We start from the raw sequence: 17,503 nt of genomic DNA, 5'->3' as shown, positions 1-17,503 counted from the left end.
GATGTTTGCTGGTTTTTCTTGATTAAATAATTAGTATGAATACAAAGATTGTTTTTGTTTATTAATTGGCTATTCGTCCTGCGTTTTGTTCCAACATGTCACAATTAAGGCTTGTGTATCTTTTTATCTTTCTGCTGCTTTTATTTACTTTTTGAGGGAATTCAGTCTTTTCCACACAGAAGATTTAAAAAATAACTTTTCATGAAAAAAATGTCACAAAAAATAAATAATAATAATAGTAATACATCCACAGAGCTTTTAGAAAGGTGCCGAACTAAAGTTTGGCTTTTGCTATAAAAAAATTGTGATTGTGAATTAATCATTTAAAAAAATTTGGCAGTTCCAAATGTTTTGTTTATCTCTGTGGAAGATATCTGACGTTTGATTCCCACTTCTAACAAGGTGTGACATATAGTGGCTTAATGTTATCAATGTTATCAATGTTATCAATAGCACCTTTAACATTACTTTACATGTTTACTCAAAGCTAACACATCATTGTAGCAAACAGGAATATGAACCCAGCTAATTTGTGCTAATACACCCAACGATATTGAGGTCTGAGACCAACAAGGGACACAGGCAAAAACTGAAATGAATATTGCGATGCAGTACTGCCCTATACCTTCACAACTCTGTCCTCTGCTGATAGACAGGGACTTGATGGGGACACTGAAGGTGACAAAGTCTGGAACGAGAGCATCAATGATCATACAGACACATCCGAGAACCTCATCAGGGAGGTCTCTGCCGAAATGAGGGAAGCGCTCATCAGTTCAATACCCTGAAGGCGCCTCAATGCCGACGTCGGGTCCCAAGCGGACGTCATGTGAAACTCGGGCAGGAGACAAGGTCACTGCAGGTAAAGTCATCTTAGCTGCCGTCCTGCTTTTTCAGCTGAGAAAGATGTTGATCCCATCTGTAGGTGCACAGATGTTTACACAGCTGGTCCTGGGTGGGGCTGTGGTGGGTTTGTTCTGATTGGCCCAAACAAGAACATGCACATTTCAGTGGCTCAGTAAAGAGTTGGTGAGCTTGTAGAGTACAAAAGAGAATGACGCATGTGGCGAATACAACGCCAATGACTTAGTTTTCCCTGTTTTCTAGTTTGTGCGTTGGCCGAACTGTCAATCAGTTTGGGAGTGAGCAGGCTCCTTCTCCTTTATTTTGAATTGGTGGGTCTAGAGTATATTTATATTTAGTTCACAGGTTGTGTTTTAAAAAAAATATTTTAATATTTGTATGCACTGAAATAAGACTAAATCAAATAAATACCAAAATGTTCTGAATTGGCCATTACTTAAAGGGACTACTTGTAACTTTCAGAATTGCTTGTTAACAGCGACACCTGTGGCCGTTAAATCAACGAACGTCAGCGTCGGGCTCGTGCTTGTGCTCGCTCTAAATAGACATGAACGAGCATCGCTCAACACAGTGAGGCGACACACGTCAGCTAAAACCACAATATCACTCTATATTTCACCTGCTTGGCAGTAATGTTAGCTGACCAGACGAAGGTCTCTCCATGAATCAATGCTGATCCTAGTGTTGGTTTTTCCTGCCTATGCCCCGCCGCTGCGGAGCCCCGGCTAAGGCAGCGGGGCTCCGCAGCGAGTAACGTTACCGTCTCCGCCCACAGCCGGAGGGAACAGTGAAAACACCGGCACCTGGTCGGAGACGATAACGTTTCTCGCTGCGGAGCCCCGTCACTTCACAAGACACGGGAAACCTCTGTTGGTCTGGAGGAGCTGCAGCAGTTATTTCTGCACAAACGTCCACTGTACATTCACTAGATATTCTCAGAGCTAAACTAACTCTTCTGCAGTGTGGAGTGAGCGAGCGTTCACGTCTAGAGGTGGAGCGAGCAGAGCGAGAATGTGTGCGCTGTCTGAGTGAAGGCAAGCAGGCAGAGGAGACGAGGCTCCGGCCACACGCGAGCGCGCATGTGTCCCGACCCGGTACATTTATACACTAAAAAAGTTACAAACAGTCCCTTTAATTAAAAGTAAACCATATACTAGAGCAACCTATTTTCCTCGAATCCCCCCCTACTTGTATCTAAGAAAAGCTGATGGCTTCCCCCCATATTTTCTGACGTCATCACCCAAAATTTACAAATCCTCAAACAAAAGCTGTTCAAACAGAATTTGGACTATTAAGTAGCCAAAAATATATCTTTTAAAATAGTTTTATATACAGTACAGACTTTTGTATAAATTTACCAGTGTGTTATTATGATTTTAGTTAAACATGTGCAAATCTAATTTTGACAACCTGGCACACCCCCTGTGATTTGAGGCGTCCCCTAAGGTCAGCCCGGACCCCAGGTTGGGAGCCCCTAAGCTAGAGTAGTATGTATCTGATCTTTCCAGACTAAATGGGCCCATCAGTTCATTTTTGTATTCATTGTATATGCAAAGAGCTACTGAGCATGTGTTCTGAATATTATATTAGTCAGAGTCCCTTGTTCAGCTTAAATAGCAAGTTAAGAGACAATCAGATGAGGAGACCAATTGCCTGTACAGTCTCAGCACCCAGTTTTCTGCTCTGCCTGTTATAGTTTTATTATTCAAAGGAACAGTGTGTAACATTTTGGGAGATCTATTAGCAGAAATGGAATATAATATTCATAGCTATGTTTTCATTAGAGTATAATCACCTGATAATAAGAATCATGTTTTTGTTAGCTTAGAATAAGCCCTTCATATCTACATAGGGAACGGGTCCTCTTCAAAGAATCCACCATGTTTCTACAGTAGTGCAGAACGGACAAACCAAACCCTGCCTCTAGAGAGAACCTTTTGCGTTTTTATCTTACCTGAAGGCCACCATAGTTCTCCGACATGCTTGTGAAACTGCGGTAACGTGAGCCACAGAGTGTAAAACTGTGGTACCGCCAGCCACCATCTGACTTCCGTTGCTCCTAAAGTAGTGTTATTATGGTAAGGATGGACTCTGAGCGTAACGGTTTTACCACGATTTTACACTTAGCGGCTCACTTTAACGCAGTCTTAAGCGGAGGGGTTTTCAATTGGTTGCAATCTGCAACAACGCCACTAGATCTCCCCAAATCCTACACACTGTACCTTTAAGGAGTTTTTTGGGCTGATTGAGTGTGTACAAGATGCAGATTTTAATGAACAAATAACAATTGTGGCAATACTATATAAAATTACATTTGGTTGCATTTGGTTTAATCACAGTATTCATTTGTTTGTGTGCTTTGCATGTATCTGCTGCAAACACCTATTTAGCCTAATTTAAGTTTAATCATTTTTTATCAGTGTAGAAATACAATCATTGCAGCATGTTAATGCAGGGGAAGTGATTTGTTTTCTGTATTTTTTTCCTTTTACAGCCATATTCAAGTTTACAATTGTTACAGGAAAACTTATTTGGAACAAAGATTAATCGGTAGAGTTAAAGCCAGGTCCATGTGCGTTCTTACCGATGCCCCACAGCGATTTCAGTCTTTAAACAGCCATTCCAGACAAGATTTAAAGCCCACATAACAGCATGAGAGGACGCTTTCTTGATGTCTCCATATGAAATGGCGAAAATAAATCCTTTAATTGATACCACTTATTATATTTGTACATTTTGGCATTTCTTGATGAATCCTACCATTCCACTCTGCAGTGCTGTTAATTTAAACCCATGAGAGGAAGGTCCGTTTTAATTGATTGTTGTATGCTTGGCAGATAATGCACATGAAACCCTGGGCCATGATCAAGGGAACTATAACCGCTCATTAGAAAGTGTATAAACATAAGATGTCCACAGGGGAAGTCATAAACCATCTCCTCATTATTACCTCTGCACACCTTTGCTTGTGTGAAACGGTGTAGTCCGCAGCAGCGTTAACGCACGGAGAGCCCCCCCCCCTGAGATCAGACTGTCTGCCCCGTTCTCAGACGCCTCGACAGATGTCAACATGTGAGCGCTTGTCCTTGGGTAAACCTCCAGTGGGCTGGAGGATGTGTGGCGATGTCTGATGTAAGCTGGAGGAAATGAAGAGTCCTTGAGAGAGTTTGAGGCTTTGTTTGAAATACTTGTCATGTTTGCTTGTGATCACCGATGTTTGGAGCATTCAAGAGGCAAACACGTCACACATGGAAGAAGAATGAAAATACCCCAAAAAAAGTGAAATAACCTTAACATTCAGAACAACAAGGATTACTGTAGAGTTATAGTCAATATTATTGTGTGACATTTAGGGACTATAGTCCAAAATGTATTTTCTATTTTGTATTTACGCATAATAGGCTACATTATGTTGTATTCTTTTAAACATGTTTTATTGAGCGAAGGATTCAGCTCACCATTGTGTCAATGCTTATATTCATTTGCACAAAAGAATCACAGAACTACATTCGTTTGTATTCACAAATATGAAACGGATAATATAAAATGTACAGGATTGCATTTGGAGAACAATATAAAAAATAAGTAAATCAAAGGAAAAGGAAAGAATCTTCAAAATAAAGGAAATAGAGCTGTCAAAGTTAACGCGATAATAATGTGTTAACGGGATTTTTTTTACCATATTGTTTCTTTTACACTATTTCTTTAACGCATTAACGCAACTTATGATTTTTAGGTTGTAGCGGGCTCAGTTTTAAAGCGAAACTGGTATCATATGAAACTAGAAAGCCTTAGAAATCCATTGGTACAAACCATGTCATACTAGCTTGTCTTGAAGGAGGCTAAATAACAAACTTGCGCTAAATTTTGGCAAGTAAAAACTGGCATGGCTATTTTCAAAGGGGTCCCTTGACCTCTGACCTCAAGATATGTGAATGAAAATGGGTTCTATGGGTACCCACGAGTCTCCCCTTTACAGACATGCCCACTTTATGATAATCACATGCAGTTTGGGGCAAGTCATAGTCAAGTCAGCACACTGACACTGACAGCTGTTGTTGCCTGTTGGACTGCAGTTTGCCATGTTATGATTTGAGCATATTTCTAATGCTAAATGCAGTACCTGTGAGGGTTTCAGGACAATATTTGTCATTGTTTTGTGTTGTTAATTGGTTTCCAATAATAAATATAGACATATATTTGCATAAAGCAAGCATATTTATTCACTCCATGTTGATAAGAGTATTAAATACTTGACAAATCTCCCTTTAAAGTGCATTTGCAATCATGCCATTAATCGCGATTAAATATTTGAATCGATTGACAGCCCTAACATACTGTATATACTAAATTGAAGGAGCTATAAATTAAATAAAATTCTAGGAATAGGACAGTATGTTGTATTAACTGTATGAACAATAACTCATTTTCATGCCAGCCAATGAGAGACGATGTTAGTCACATAGACCAGCTGTTTGTTCACATCATCAAGGCTATTTGAGCAGAGGACAAGCAGGTCATTTCTGTACAGTACTATATGTAAGACCATTCATATAACTAATCTTTGAAAACATCTAAAACATGTTTTGTTAGACACATGTCAAACTAATTTTACAATTCATTCTTTTAGAGAAACAAACACATTGCTGTTCCCATATTTTCTAAAGGATTGCTGGTCACTGGTCCTTTTAAAAAAGACAAATTATGTTATTTATTGAACATGGATTTACTGAAGCAACTCTGTGTAGAATGCATTTGCAATGCTCTCCCAGTGGCCTTCCCCTCTCCTTCGGTCTGGATTGTGCACATTGTTGCATTCAATATTTCAATCAAGGGTACTTCATTTTTCAAGTTTATTTCCATCACAGTTTTCTATCTCAAAGGATTTCACAGGCTGGCATTGGACAAGGAGCAATATCACAACCCCAACCTGAAGAACGCCTCGGGCATGACATCGGAATAACCATTCTACATAAAAAAATAAAAAATCTTTGATGAGTGAAGAATATATCAAAATAGCAAAAGAAAGACGTAACAGAGAAGAAGAAACAAAAATAGTAAGAGTCTCTGACGAGGTCATGGCACAACATCCTCCTGAACAACATCACCAGTGTAATGATGCACCGTCTGGCAGGAGGAAGAACTTTTGTACGTGTCAGTGAGGGCAACACCTGCAACCGCTGCCAGGAAGAGTACTGTGTTGGTTGGTGAAGGGCTTCAGCTGGCGGCGGTGACCAAAGAGTCAATGGCAGCATCTGCATCCACTGCCAAGCGGCCGCTCTGGTGTCTGACATCTGGGATAGAAGGGGGGAGGAAATAGACATTCACAGCCCTGCACAGACTGCAGACAGTCAGTGAATGTAGAAATCCAGCAGCAGGGAGGACGCTTACTGTCAAAGGGGCTCAAACTGGCGCTGTCTTTTTGAATTATGGCTCCCTGTAATCACGATGCTCCTCCGCTGCCCAGGGAGTCCGCAGTGAAGCCGGTGTAGCCTAAAGTTTAGTTTATTTTCACTTCCTCACATCCTAATTTGAAGCATCGCTGCTCCTCACTGCCAGCAGAAGTCATTACTTCTATTGACCTTTTAGTTTCTGCCAGAACATCTTGTGCATCGCTGCAGAAAGCTGTTTGAGGCAGCGGACGGAGTCACGGCGAGATCGGACTGTGTGTCTGCCACTCTATCAGACAGGTATATTGACTTTTATTCATGGGACATATCTCTCGCCGTATGCTCAGCGTAAATGTTAGAGATATGACTATGTTTGACTGATGCTGTAGATCTCCCTCAAACTGAATATTCCCCTCATGAGCAGCCGTGGCCAGGTAGCTACATGGCTGTCAGCGGGATGTTCACAGCTCTATTACAACTGGCAGGGCACGACACAACTCAGCCAGATAGCCTGACTGCTATTTACACCTACTCACATCCTGTGTGCTGTATTTCTGACAGCCAGACCTGTTCCACCTCCAGCTCCATCCGTTCTCTCGGTGGAAATATGTGTACAGAGACGTACAATGTGTATCATCACGTCTAGTTCTACACAGTTAATTGTGTCCATCATTCTCTCATAACGTCACCCTTATTTTTCCACAGTCTTCACCGTCCTTTCTAGCCTTGTCAAAGCCAGCCCACACTCCTGCCTCTGTCAACGAGGTCTGCCAAGGCCATGGGTAAATAAGTTCCAGACATATAATTTCAGATGGGTTGTATAACAGGTGAGTGATACTTTCACACAGACATCAACACGAACCATTCCTACATGCGTTTGGGTGAAATAGGCTTTTATTAGTCCTCATCCGATGTTCAAACTGTAATAAATACATAGTTTGATGCTCTGGCATTGCTGTCAAATTACTCCTAAAGTGTCCATCAGACTCAATTTATGAATAAATTGAGACAGGAAATGCGCTATACAGTCGTAGTTTCAATAGATGTAAATTAAGTTTTAAAGTTCCACGTCACGATGTTAACACTTCTTCCATAATCTTTTATTTAAAGGGACTGTTTGTAAGAATCAGAAATTGGTTCTAACAGCGACACCTGTGGCCGTTAAGTCAATGAAAGTCAGCGTCCTGTTGCTCGAGCTCGCGCTTGTGCTCACTCTACATAGATATGAACGAGCATCGCTCAAAACAGTGACGCGACACACGCTAAAACTACAATATCACTCTATAGTTCACCTGCTTGGCAGTAATGTTAGCTGACCAGACGAAGGTCTCTCCATGAATCAGCGTTGATCCTAGTGTTGGCTTGTCCTGCCTCAGCCTCCCGACTGCGGCTGGAGGGAACAGGGGAGTTTTGGTCAGAGACGATAACGTTTCTCGCTGTGGAGCCCCGTCACTTCACAAGACACGGGAAACCTCTGTTGGTCTGGAGGAGCTGCAGCATTTTTTTTTTTTTCACAAACGTCCACTGTACATTCACTAGATATTCTCAGAGCTAAACTAACTCTTCTGAAGTGTGTACTGTGCGTGCATGCATGTGAGAGGTGGAGCGAAAGAGCGAGAACGAGCGCGGTGTGTGAGTGAAGGCAGGCAGGCAGCGGAGCAGAGTACAGCAGAGACTCCGGCCCTGGAGACCAAAGCTACGGTCTCCCCCATGTCCTTCGACCGCGGCCAACACTGTTTTGCAAGACGGGCTTCACTAGATATAACTTCGCGGTTTTGGTGCTTCCATATAGTTTGTGTTGGAGTCTTGTCTGAACAGCTTAGCCACACACGAGCGCGCACGGGACACCGACCCGGATTGATTTATACGTTTAACAAGTTACAAACAGTCCCTTTTAACATTTATACCTGCAGTACACCTTTGAGCCACATGATTGAGCCTGAATGTTCTGATAATTGTAGCCTGCTTATAACATTGAATCTAATATGAAAGGCTAGCGTACATTCTGTATGTTTTAACGATGAGAGGGAAAAAAAGTATAAAAAAGTATGAACACTCTTCCTCTCTTGATCACAGAAGGCTTTGATTCAACCTTGATAAATGTCCTTTCTATAAATACCTATGAATATGCAATTACAACACACCACGGGCACGTCTCGGCACATGCATGACATCCTGTATATGAAACGGATAAGGAGCTGGTGTTGCTGTGCATAACACTCTCAGCTTATGACGTCTTAATTAGCAGCATCTGCGCTGGATCACTGCAGTAAGTGTGTATGATAAACTCCCCAAGTCACCGCAGTCTGCAGGGACTTGGTTCTATAATGGCTGTTGACTATTTCTCATTCTGCGGCCGGTCTCACTGCAGTCCTCCGAGGGTTGGTTTCCCCCACCTGCACACACTCCCGGGGTCAGGCCATGACCCTGTCAAGCCTACCCACCTGGGAGATTAAACAGAGAGGGGGGACTAGTGATTTGGTAACAATGGGGATATTCTAGCTCCTGGGAGAGAGAGTAATCATGTGTTTGCAATTACATACAGGCACACAAACACATCACATGGATGCATTCATTTGGCATATCAACCCGATCGTACAGGAAGGCGAATAAATACTTTCCGCATGTAATTACAACAAAATTGAGTTTTCGTCCACAGTTAGGTTTACTGTGGCAACAAAACTACTTAGTTAGGTTCCGGAAAAACATCATGGTTGTGCTTAAAATAAGGATGGTGTTTATAAATGTGTCCGTGTGTGTATGTATACGTCTGCGAATGGATAATTGCTTTCATTGCAGTTGTAACCTATTAGGCTAGTGGGAAGGCACTTAACATCTTGAGATATCTCTACCTGAGGTAGAACAAAGCACAACAATGTTCTTCATATTCTCTTAGTTCTCCTACATATGAAATGGATTCTTGTATAAAAATATTTTACTGCAAATGAAGACAGATATTGTGACACACCCCATAAATAAAAGAAGTGCAAAATAAAGCCAGGCCAAATGGATGATACACCTGAACTCATGTAATTTCATAATGCAAGTTCTGATTGATCCTGAATTTGGTGTGATAGTGGATATAGTGAATATCTTGATGCATTGAGGGAATACAGTACTACAAACACATAAGAACAATAAGCAGAAATATCAAATATGAAGGTCTATGATGAATGTAATCACTTACTTTTAGGCAGCTTTGGCTGGGATTGTCCCAGTATCACCAATCAGGGTTTGCTGGAATGGTATGACTGTGCATATATAAGTAAAATATGTACGGAAACAACATAATATAAGTACAGAAAACACGTCACAAACGTCACTAACGTAACTTACAAAACAAAACACCAGTCTCCTGGTTGAGAGTCCTGTGTTTGTTGGACCCCTTCGCCTCCCGTCCCGTTCACCATAAGCGGTCTTTCTCACTTCTTATTCTACGTCACTAGCTCTGAGCGTAGCATATTTACATGGATGCATTTACACTACAGTCAGTACAGACTACATGCCGTACAAATGACATGCCTAAAGCAACAACAACATTGTTATTGCACACGTTTGCCTAGCACATTATCGTGTCATTCATACGCCTTTTTTGTGCGACCGGGATGGACATTTAATAATGCATTACATGTGAATGTACTTGCTCCTGCATGCATTTCTGCAGGCGATACAATAACAGGAACATCTGTACAGCAGCACCACCACATACTGTACCATGGCCTCAAACTTCAAATATTACAATAATGTGGGTTTAATGCCTCAACACAATTCAATAAGCTCAAAATCAAACATCATGTGCTTCTCAAAAGATAGAATTTAATATGAAGATGTAGGATTGCATCATGTTATACAGGTGTTCCTGTTATGAAAAACACAATAACAAACAATATAGACACATCCCCTCCCACTTATCTACCCAAACATCAGACGAATCTATTTGAATTCACGAGAGAAATGAATATACTGTTTGCTCGCCTCCACTCAGCTTTTCATTCCGCATCACCCGGAGAGAGCAGGAGGTGAACTGTGTCATATTACGATGACAGCATAGCAATAGACAAGGTCAACCTTAATCTCCACGCTTGTGGATGTGTTTTACCTCGTCTTCACCTCAACGAGAGAATATTCTGGTCAACACTCGTTTATTTATTAAAGGTGTTGAGTCCAATTATTCAGTGATAACAATAACGTAACATTAGAGACATTGATTAACTTCCTGTCAGTGACTTTGTCACGAGGCTATCTATCCAAAGTCCTCTTTAATCTGATCGCTTCATGTGGATCGCGAGTGGATTTTCGCTCCTCGCCGAGCCCCCACTATTCATGTTTTATTAATGTCATATGCTGTCGAACTGGGCTCTCCTAACTGACTCACCAAGTCATCCCTTTCCTTGTCACAAATCAAATTAGCCCAGGCTGTGATTAATCATCAGGCGGAGCACCCAGTGAAAGGGGGCTGGCACCTTATTAATTTCCTTAATTACATCTTGTATTAGGTTTCAGAATCGTCCCGTCTAATTATGCCGCCTTTGACTCCCAACACTTTCAACCTGGCTACACAAATTATTTGTGTAACTAGGGGTATTTAAATGGATTTCATTTATAGGTGAGTGTGATTAATGTAATAAAGAGGGGGTCGGTGCAGGTGGAAGGTTTTCAGTTGTTTCATAGGCTCGAAAATTACACCCCCTTTTTACCCACCATGGCGGAAATAGGCATTACATCATCTCGTGACGTTTGAGTCAGTGTTCGTCAGGAATTAGTGATTACTGTAACCTTCACTTTTGCGATATTAACGCCCCGAGACCCGCCGGCGATCCCAACCGACTTTACAGTCTTTCAGAGGCTGTAGCAGGTTCAGTTTTAGAGCTACGGTGAAGATACAGATATCATATGAAACTAGAAAACCTAATGAATCCATAGACACCAACTATGTCATGCTCATGGACGCTAAATAACGCTCTAAGGTTGGGCTAAATTTTGGTGAGGAAAAACGGCCGTGGCCATTTTCATAGGGGTCCCTTGACCTCTGACCTCAAGATATGTGAATGAAAATGGGTTCTATGGGTACCCACAAGTCTGCCCTTGACATGCCCACTTTATGATAATCACATGCAGTTTTTTGCATTGTATTTGTTTATTGCTTGTACTTGAATATTTCTGCATACTGGGGACCCTAAACAGTCTTGGAATTACATAAATTGGATATGACTGTAAAGCTGAGACTCTTGTGGATCCAATGAGTCCAACTGTATTCATGTGTGATAATGCTAGTCCCCATAGTAGACAGTTTTTAAGCAGACCATTTTTAAAAAATCTGACTTCACTGTATAAAATGACCTGTGGTGACCTCTAGGATAATCACAGCCTCATGAAACTTTACAGCCACAAACTAGAGACCTAGAGCATTCAGAGGATAGATGGCTTTCCTAGATAGATTGACAATAAGGGGGTTTCTGAGCAGTTTCCAGAACAGACTCGCTCGCCATCCAATCGCTGAAAAATGCAGTTCTTGCATAAATCTCCAAATGTCAAAAGTTTTTGATGCCAAATCACAGCATGGCTTTCTCTATGAAGTTCCTCAGGGTCTTGGTGTCTTAATGTGGTATTTTGGAGGGATTATTGATCATTTTTATCAATTCTCGAGTTGCTGCAACATCATATGAGACATATTAAAGCATGCTGGTCATCACATACTTCTATCATAATGTTCTAAACTCTTAAACACTTCTCACAATTTATTTCTATGAATGAATGAATGAATGAATTCATGTTATTTCTGATTTATGACTAGAAAAACTTGCCACACATTGCTGAACTGCATCTCAAATTAATCTTCAGGTTCCCAGCTTTCAGATGATGTACACCACTTCTATGTGACGTCTACTGTTGACGTGCTATCTCCCTCCAAAGACCCCCTTTACCCCCCCCAAAAAAGACAAAAGTGGGTCTATTGTGGGTCTCAGAGGGTTAAAGTGAATGAATTGTGGTAATAACAGCAGGAATATCCTAAGATGTCTTTGCTGGATATTAAAAAAAGGCAAAAATGATCTGCTTTAGACTTTACAGTATGTGTTAGTGTCTCTACACAGTGACAAAATATCATGTTTTAAAACTACCGCAGCATCCTTAAAGGGTGTAATTGCATTATCTCTCACACGTACCCTGCGTAATAGCAATATATTGCTATTTAGCATGCAGTAAAACAAATGTCTGACTGCTGCAGCACAGAGCTGTGCTTCCGGGTAGAGAAAAAATTATGAATCAGCCAAATGATCAACACATTTCATATGAGCTCGTGGATAGGCTCGCAGAGCTTTGCTGCCACCGTCATTATTTGTGTTTAGAAGGCAATTCTGGAGGTGCTGAAATGAAAAAGAGAGATTATGTGGCTGAGTGCACACACGCTGCCTATGAATCATAAGAGAAGGACTGTGCTGTTTAATCGATGACACAGACCAGGCATTCATTTACTAAGTTGTTCATTTGGGGAGCGAGTTTAAAGAGTTTCGCTTTGAGCAGAGCAGGAAAATGCACTGCCAGTGTTATATGAAATGAGAGCGGTGGCAGGGGACATCCCCGTACCGACCTGCAGTCTACTGTATCTGGGGATTACAGTTTCACTCTGGTTGAACATTTCACATTAAAGCTTTGCCATACTGTAAATGACTCCATGTAAAGCACACATAACTGCTTTCATATGTACTAGATGGCTTCAGTGAAGCATAGTAGCTGCTGTAAATGCATTTTATATTATCATGATGCACACTCTTATGTGCAATCAGTAGCTGAAATATTGTGTTGATATTGCATGAAACATTTACATTTATTCACTAAAGGCAATCACATATTCACAATAAATATAGATTTACATTCACATAGTAACATGGAATGAAATACAAAAATATATGGTGGGAATAATACAGAAATAGAGTGTATACCCAGGAGAATAGGAGGATAAGGACATTGGTGAGCTATAGCCTACAGACAAAACTTTCAAATAAAATTTGATTGCAGTTTATTACAATTTTTTTTATCTCCATTAAAACCTCCTAAGCTCCTAATTGTAATTTAGATAACTCTTTACCCTCCGTCCGCCCACTTGTCTATTTGACCCCTCCCTTAACGGAAATGTATTTTAATGCCACTAATTTCTTTAATGTAGTAACGCGATCAATATTTTGGAGGTTGTAGCGGGCTCAGTTTTAAAGCTAGAGTGAATAAATACCACCATATTCTTGCTTTTTGTCATTAATTCAGTGCTCTTCATCATATCATAGCATCCATTTACTAACCTGCTGTCTTTCTTTTTCTATGAACCTCCATTCACTGCTCCAGCCTCCATCGTAGCCCAGAAGTGGTGGTGCCAGATGCATCCCTGTATGGACGGAGAGGAGTGTAAGGTCCTGCCTGACCTGACTGGCTGGTCCTGCAGCACTGGCAACAAAGTCAAAACCACCAAGGTGAGAAGAACGTCTGTCTGTGTTTGTATTTTTGTACACAAGTGTGGTCCTCTTTCAATGTCACCTACTTGTTAGGGGTCGGGAACAAATCGATACATCATAGTATCGTGATATTTTGCGAGGAAATATTGTATCGATACACAGACGTCAAGTATCGCTCTTTTATTATATATCCGACCGCCCGACGGCGGGTCCGGACACTGTTCTGTCTTTCACAGGGTGTAGCGGGCTCAGTCTTAAAGCTAGGGTGAAGATACTCATCATATAAAACTAGAAAACATAAGGAATCCAACCATGTCATACTGGCTTTCCGCAAAGATGGCTATAACGCTCCAAACGTACACTAAATTTTGGCAAGGAAAAACTGGCGGGGCCATTTTCAAAGGGGTCCCTTGACCTCTGACCTCAAGATATGTGAGTGTAAATGGGTTCTATGGGTACCCACGAGTCTCCCCTTTACAGACATGCCCACTTTATGATAATCACATGCAGTTTGGGGCAAGTCATAGTCAAGTCCAGTTGTCCAGTTGTCCAGTTGATAAGAGTATTAAATACTTGACGAATCTCCCTTAAAGGAACATTTTGAACAGATGAAAAATGTGCAATTAATTTGCGATTAATCATGATTAAGTATGGACAATCATGCGATTAATCGCGATTAAATATTTTAATTCATTGACACAAAAAGGGAGGGGAAATTATTATTTTTATAAGATCCAATTATAATGTTATAGCTTTAAAAATCTAAGAACTCATGTCAGAGGTCATTTGAGGGAGCAGCTCAGCATAAACTGACCTTCACTGGGCCACAATGACACGGGATATTATGGCAAATTATGGAAGAGTATAAAAGTACATAAGCAATACATCATTAGGCTTAATTAACTTCACAACCAACATCTGGAGCATCATGTTGAACACCAGACTGAACACAAAGAGCAAAGCACTTCTGCTTTTGATATGTCATTCGTCTTTGGTAAAGCATTCTTATATGAATATTGATATCGGCCGTAGAAAAATTAGACCATTAAGTGAAAAATTAACCAACAAAAGATAATTTATTATATCACACTCACTTTACAGTGCATTAGCCACAGCAGCAGCTTAATGCAACGCTGGTCAAGTGAGCATCACTTAATGTGAACGGAGACAGTGTACGCTGACTGCCTCTTGATGAACCAGTGTTAACAGTAACTCACCTTTATATTTCAGTGCCTTGCTTTATGACAGCTTCATGTCACTTACAGGTATTATGTATACACTGCTCTATTTGTCTTCCATCAGCTGTCTGCTAGGGAAGGCAGGATCGTTAACATTGTGACAGCCAACAGAAAAATACTAATGCTTCAAGTCACCTGGTTGCCAAAGTTACCAATTTCCAACCTCTAATGGAAGCTTTGCAGAACTACAGTATATTTGAAGAGGCTGTTCTTGGCAGGTCTGATGTAAAGTACTGCAGGGATGCTGGATATTCTCTTGTATGTGGGTGAGTGTAAGTAGTTATGACTGTGAAAGTGCTACAAGTATTGTTGGAATATGAAACTACGGTATATGAGATAATAATGAGACGTCCTGGAGGACTGCGTCAGTCCAGAGCGCTGTCAACTATTTCTCCCTAATAGATCCATGAGGGACAAAGAGTGAACAGGGCACACTTTGTTTAGCAATCTGGATGTTTTTGCATCGATTCTTATGCATCCATGTGTTTAGAAATATTATCTTTTAAGGCATCAGTGCCATTTTGAATTGGTGTTATTTTCTACAGTCGTCATGTAGTATGTAAAAACTATGACCATGCAGCATATTATGGTGCATTCATCAAAACTGTTGACAGAATACCAGCCAATTAGACTGTTGTCAGGCCATTAAATAGGCGTTATCAGTCGCTGTAAGCACCATAGATGTGGGACAGTAGGAGCCTAACGGCGTGTCCGCCGAGGCTTATTTTCTGAAATATGTGCAGGACAGTGTTGTAGAACATGCAGTGACTTGCAGAGCTCCATGAATGAATAAAGTACAGGGTTTTAATTGCGGATTATTACTATTATTTACAAGTGAGCAGATGCTTCTTCAGTTTTTTCTGTCTAAAATAAATATAAATGACATTTATAATGAAATGAAATGGCCATTATGAAAGGCAAACTCTATGTAGAAAGAAAGGGCTGGCAGCAGCAGCAGAAACGCAGCTGGTGTGGACACCAAACACGTGAAATACGCAACCTTTCAGCGAGGCAGCCGCCACGCGCTACCGGCGTTCCCTGTGTGAACAGAGTGTAATACACCCAATATTAGGTTTTATCTTCTATTCACATGGTAGATCACCGAAATAAGGTATAAAAGCCACCAAGGTAGTGACTTGCCCTTGATGTCTGAGGTTGTGAGTTCAAGACCCAATTGAGGCAGAATGAACATGCTAATGCCTTAAAAGATTAATAGAGATGATGGACTGTCCTTCTCATTTGTCTTCCTTCTCTTCCTTCAGGGGCGGCTGTAGCTCAGTGGATGGAGCACGGCGCCTTTTATCCATAAGGTTGGGGGTTCGATCCTTGACTCCTGCTGTCTGCATGTTGAAGTGTCCTTGTGTGAGACACTGAACCCCAAGTTGTTCGCGGGCGCTTTACAGCAGCCCACAGCTTCTAAATGCTTAGGATGGGTTAAATGCAGATGTCAAATTTCATGTATGTACCTGTATGTATATGATGATTCTAATAATAACATTTAAAGCCAAAACACAATGTTTTTCCCTAAACTTGACTAAATGGTTTTGTTGCCTAAACCTAAAGAAGCTGTTTTGTTTGTGTTCAAAACGTAAAGTTTCATTCAGTTTTACAACGTATTAGAACGTGTTGCTTTTAAGTTTCACTTTCACTTTTACAACATAGTAGGTCCCTAATGACCCACAGTTATGGTGCTTATGACAATAACAGTCAAATCAGGTGTTATGAGATGTGAACCTATAACATTATTATTCATATAGATCAGGGGTTCTCAAACTTTTTGGGGCCAGGGACCCCCTAAAGGGGAGAATATTTTCCAACGACCCCCTCGTGATCGTAACACCAATTAAGCTTAATGTGTACTACCATCTGTACTCTTAGATGCCATTGGAGTTATTTGTATTCTAAAACTTTTCAACCTAAATACTTCAGATCTGTTTGATAGTGATAAAAAGAAACACATTTCAATTTGAATCATGTAAACACCACTTTGTTTTGCTCTAATATTCCGGGTGCTTTGTAATCAGATGTCGCTTTAGCTTGGCCGGCTTCATGGCTTCATTCAGTAGCACCGGAAGACAAATGACGCATTTTGGTCTCCCATCGCTGTCACTCGATAACTGTTGTCATATTTTCTAAATTTAGTATATTATATTTCTCCATGCTCGCCAGCTAGCAAGCTATGTTAAGCAGCAGCAGGAACGGTTCGTTGCGCTCTGAGTGACATTTCAGATTGACGTGATGTGTCACAACCATATCAGAGTTTCTACTGGTCCAAAGCTAACGTCAATTTTATAATTTATAGCATATTATTTCGCAGACCCCCTGACCGCTCTTTGAGAATCACTGATGTAGATTAATTCTAATTGGTTAATTTTATACCTGTACGAATAAGCAGGTTATCTATAGAGCTGCTGCAGTGTAATTTGGGTAATTGGCAGCCCTTTGTGATGCAGAGCAGCCGGTTTTAACAAAGCCATGTGCTACAGCCCTTTTTGTATGGTCTGTCTCTCTGGTTACACTCATCAATGTGGCCTGAAGAATAAAATGCATTGTGCTGATGGCTCAG

The 17,503-nt window shown here is 40.9% G+C and overlaps 1 long non-coding RNA gene across 2 annotated transcripts; it reads left to right on the top strand.

Annotated features, from left to right (window-relative positions):
• The first annotated feature begins 526 nt into the window (after positions 1-526).
• On the top strand, positions 527-16,394 carry LOC119494007. Of its 2 annotated transcripts, XR_005208082.1 has the most exons (5): positions 527-862; positions 6,960-7,081; positions 12,096-12,198; positions 13,593-13,717; positions 16,200-16,394. It is a non-coding gene; the product is annotated as an uncharacterized LOC119494007 (long non-coding RNA). The 2 variants fall into 2 exon arrangements; XR_005208083.1 differs by lacking the exon at positions 12,096-12,198.
• The last annotated feature ends 1,109 nt before the right edge of the window (positions 16,395-17,503 follow it).

The sequence above is a fragment of the Sebastes umbrosus genome, chromosome 1 (assembly GCF_015220745.1).
Source record: "Sebastes umbrosus isolate fSebUmb1 chromosome 1, fSebUmb1.pri, whole genome shotgun sequence".
Taxonomy (NCBI): domain Eukaryota; kingdom Metazoa; phylum Chordata; class Actinopteri; order Perciformes; family Sebastidae; genus Sebastes; species Sebastes umbrosus.
This window is presented reverse-complemented; position numbering and strand designations above follow the sequence as displayed.